Source organism: Littorina saxatilis, unplaced genomic scaffold, assembly GCF_037325665.1.
Source record: "Littorina saxatilis isolate snail1 unplaced genomic scaffold, US_GU_Lsax_2.0 scaffold_667, whole genome shotgun sequence".
Taxonomy (NCBI): Eukaryota; Metazoa; Mollusca; class Gastropoda; order Littorinimorpha; family Littorinidae; genus Littorina; species Littorina saxatilis.
The window spans coordinates 17,738-22,751 of record NW_027128329.1 but is presented as its reverse complement, the minus strand read 5'-3'; the positions used below and the strand labels follow the sequence as shown (position 1 = coordinate 22,751).

The window sequence follows — 5,014 nt, the reverse complement described above, 5'->3', positions numbered from 1 at the left end:
AGTTACCGGTCTGAAACATTTAGTCGTTTCTTCTGAGACAATCCTTGTTCTCTTATCATCTACAGATTTACCGCAGTCTTCACCACGCGATCACAACAGAAGTCAGACTTTCGAACATGTATACAATCTACGTAGGCAAGCATGATACGTCATGACGTCATATGATTCCCAGCATATTGACGTAATGCTAAACATCCGGTTATCCCGAGTTTTCTCCGTAATACATGTCCGTGGGTTTTTCAATGTTCGGTTATTTCCGTGGCTTCATGCGGAAAGGGAACCGTCGTCTGCAATCAACGACATGGACCATTCTGGTTCTTGCTGCTGACAAAAACATGATTTTAACACAGAATGTAATGTCAGAATAGCTATATAAACGCTATTGTGTTGTAATCGTAGCAATGGGGTCCGATATGGTCAAGAGTACAGAATAGTGTCCAGTCTCTGTGACATGAGCATGACAAATATAATTTTGTCATAAAACAATCTTTTTTACTTAAATTGGAGCATATAGTTATCTTGATACTTCCTACCAAAAGAAATTTTAAATGGGCTATTTACTGAGTAGTATTTGAAGAAAATGTATTTGGTTTGCATGTAACGGTAACACCGTGACCCTTTCAATCAACATCAACTTAAAACAAATCCAGTTTAATTCCAGGTCTTTATTTAACTTTAACAGCCTGCTACAAGTGTACTTTCAATGATTAAATCATAACAACAGTGTTCTAGTCTGATACAGTATTGAAAACTGCATGTAACTGTTGCATGTACGTAACTTTACACAAAGCAGAACATTTGACTCACAATGTTAAAAAAGTAACATATTTAAGTAAAATAAACAAACAAAAAGTCTTCAAATATGTTAAGCCTTATCTTTATATTTAATTGTAAGAAGAAAAAGTTCATTTTTCCAATTTCTGAATTATGTTATAATGTACCATGCATTTACAACATCAGGCGTTCCTAATTTCAAGGTAAAATGACTAAGTAAATGTACTGTAGTAAAGGCTCCTACATTGTCAAGGTATGAAATACTTCAGTTAAAGTATTAATTAAGGTTAAAGTATCCCAACAATTGTTTTACTCGTTTTAATGTATAAAATAGAAAACCTAGCAATACATGCATGTAACATAACACTGTGACCTATCCTTTTTCTTACCCATTTTTCACCAGAAAAAGAAATCCATCCAGAATTAAATGTTCTACAAGTAAATACATAGATATAAACATATTTCACATCCAAAAATGTGAGTCCAAGTGATAAAGGGAAAGAATAAATAACAAGAAAAGACGTATGCAAGTAACTTTACACCAACTAGTGCTATTTGAAGGTGAAATAATTGTTATACAGCCTCTTAATCACTTAAATCGTACTAGTAATTGAAGAAAACATTCTCTTAATATTGAATGACCTATTGAGTGCTTAAGACAGTGAAATAATTGAATTTAAGTGGATTCAGAGCCAGTTTTAGGCAACAAACAAAATATCCCGAATAAGGGAAAGGCAAACATATCCATTCAACTTTTGTTATTACTTCAGCTACACCTTAGTAATCAAAAGAGAAATACTCAAACAAAACAGCAAATGTTAGACAAAACATTGGGCAACAACCAAAAATGTCCTACCAACCAAACTTTGCTACCAACCAGCCTTTCCTATCTTTCAGATTGTAACTAGACAACAGCACAACATGAACTCAAAAACAAACATGAAGCTGCTAACCACAGATGTGGCACTGACAGATGGAATAGAAGAGCCTCTGCATACATGAAAATCAATGACAGTTTTGAAATATTAACAAAACAGCGTTCCACCCACTCGTATTATTTTTTATTGTTTTTTTTTTATTATGGAGGGAATGCATCTAGGCTGGTTGACCTCATGCTAAACAAATACATGACAACAGTACAGCTTCAGAAATCTTAGTGCATGGGAACAAAGGGCCACACATAGAAGTCTGTTTGCTTTCACGCTGTTTCTTCAGGAAATGTACTTCTGCACCATCACCAATGAGGGCTTGAATCTGCAACACAAAATAACAAGAAATTCCGAGGTGATATTCAAAGCGTACCAGTTCCACATAACTAATCTCATGAAAATCATCAATTTGATTGAATTAAACATAAATTACCATGCATGTTAATATATTCGTGTACATTTAAACAAAAACTAGTATCATCGGTACTAAAACAAACAAAAAAGATAAATCCCCAGTGCCTCAATTCTCACAATTTCTTCCTGAATGTATTGAAGTCCTTGTACTCTTACCCCTGGAAATGCAGGTCACAGTATTGTCAGCTGAGTCCACACCACTCTGTTCTGCAAACTTCACTGGATGTTGTCTCAGTTGATAGTGTCCAGGGAAGGAAGAAAATTTAAAAAAAATTAAATGCTGGACCGATGAAACAAACTTTTTTGTGTCCTGAAATAGCATTCCTAATGCTGTTGATCATGTGTGTGTTATGTTACATTGTGATTCAAACACATACTGTTAAAACTCATCCTAATACATAATTATTCACTCTTAGTCTGAAAACACTCACCTTCTTTGTGAATTTTTGTTTTTACCGAGTAAAGTTACATTCAAGCAATAGATTAAGTGGGTTTTTGTTTGTTTGTTGACCTGCATTAAACCATATCTTGGTTGTTAAGCAGCCTTAAAAAAAAAGCATCCACAGAAAAGAAAGAAAAGATAATAAACTATGTTGACGGCAATTTTTACTCATACATGTAACTTAACACCGAATAATCCCTTAGTCTATGATTATGTTTGTGTTATGTGACATTCAAACACATGTTTAAAAAAAATGCTTGTACTAAATGATCCACTCTTTGAACATTATAGTGTGCAATTAGTGTGCACAAAAATGTGAAATTCTTCAAGATACGTTTGAAAGTAACTTTACACAAAACCTATGGTGTCATGTTACATGCAAACACCTTTAATCTATTTTGAAGCATTAAACAGTTTGAAAAGCAAAATTGTTGACTGTTTCCATCCAGTCACCTTTCAAAGTGGGATTGAACCAGTCAATGAAATCCTGAGTTCATCTTAGCAATGCCATTTGAAAATGTCAGTATGACTGCAGGTACATAACATGCATTTGTCGTGTTAAGTTACTTGCATGCACGTTTTTACTGCATGTAACATAATGCACAATTATAATTCAAATGTTACCATGAAGCAAACAATTCATTTGTATTAAAAAGGTCCTATTCAATAGATTTTGCTATACCAAACTTGTGTGATGAAAAATACATGAGTGTAACTTAACACCACTCTTTGTGGAGTAAAGTTACATACAAACACATATATCACTAAAACATCCCTTGTGCAGGCGAAAACACAAACTGAAGTTAAAGATCGCCATTCAAAACGCATCATCTTGAAAAATCAGACAGGTACTTGCAGATTCAGTTTCCATCAACAAGGTGATAGTTAGCATGTAACTTTACACGGGCATGTTGTCACTGTGATTGCGTTAGGTTACGTACGAACAGAACATTCAAACTTGGGTTTAAGATCGTACCAGGGCCATCCACATTCATCGAGAATGCAAATGTTCAGATTATTGCATATTTGTTTTCCTTTAAAATTTCCCCGATCTAAAATGAATGCAGCACTTGCTTGTACGTAACGTTAACGATATGTACTTTCGTGTTAAGTTACAATCACGCGTCAAGATGGTAAAAAAATGGTAACTCGTAACAATTTTTTTTAATCCTTCGAGATCTCACAACACTACGTCCAAAATTGGTCTTCTCGCTAAAAAACATGTAAAAATCATTCTCCTAAAGCAAACATATTCACGCATGTAACATTAAAAACAGTAACACCAAAAGTAAGCATGGTCACTCACAAACATGTGCTCATAACAAATCAACAAACATTTTCCACAATTCCAAATGCGACTAAGATAACCCCTGCTAACACTGTTTTCACGTTCATGCCGTTGTTCATAAAAATGATAATGTATTTTGGTCACTTTACTTGCATTTCATGTCTTTCACTGACAAAACTGCATGAACGTAACCATAAACAGCAAAACTTACCTCATGCTTTTTCGCCACAATGATCCATCAATGCTTCGACCAAAACAGCATGTGACCAGCTCTTTTGTAAACAATATTCAAAATGGCCGCCGCTTACGCAAAATCTCGTTCACGTCCTAGTGAGGGATCGTTTTTTGTTGCATGCGCGTAACATAACATTTACGCGGTTTTCAATTATTTTTCCCTTGGACTGCTATATAGAGTGGAATCAAGAAACCGCTTAAAGTCCTATGCCGAAATGAAGGCAGCGACAGAAGCTTTAAAATCATGCTGTTTCCCACCTACGCGAGACTTCCAACTCGTTGTTAAAATGAAGACGAACTCGGTACGAAAAACTAACGCGACGGTTACGCGCAAACAGCCGTCCTTTGAACGCAATTATACACATCGCCGGTCATTCGTTCGTCCTGACAGTAAACCTGCATTGAACTGTTTTGTCTTTCATAACATGATATGATTGATTCAGTTTCAAATTGTCTCTGGTAAAGCGAACATGCAGCTTCAAAGTGTAGTGTGTGAATTGTGTCACGTTTCGCGTTTCGCCGACAACCGACTTTTTCGAACTAATCCACAGATATATAACTCAACAGACACAGATTTGAACACAAGAAGACATGCATATTGAAATCAACTTATTTTGAACAGATTAGAACAGGTTTGATTGAGGTGCATGTAGAATGGTTGCCTTTACAAGGCTAGTTTTGTGACCAACTCGTGATACAGGCACTCGACGCTCTGTTGTACTCTTGACCATATTTAAACGAGACAAGTATAATGCCGACGAGTCGGAGACTAAGAATAAAGTAAAAGAATAGGGACTATTTGAATGACGCGCATTTGACACTCTGAGTGATTAGGCTGAAATGAAATTGCCTACAAAATGTCGTCTGCATGACTGCATGTTCGACCCGTGTTGTTCGTTGTATAAATAGCTTAAACAATGACAACTCGTTGAT

At 35.6% G+C, this 5,014-nt stretch overlaps 1 long non-coding RNA gene across 1 annotated transcript; it reads right to left on the bottom strand.

Moving 5' to 3' along the window:
* Positions 1-650: 650 nt before the first annotated feature.
* On the bottom strand, positions 651-4,809 carry LOC138956695 (uncharacterized). Its single transcript, XR_011452756.1, has 2 exons — positions 2,274-4,809; positions 651-2,028 (listed from the first exon to the last, which is right to left on the bottom strand). It is a non-coding gene; the product is annotated as an uncharacterized lncRNA (long non-coding RNA).
* Between the last annotated feature and the right edge of the window lie 205 nt (positions 4,810-5,014).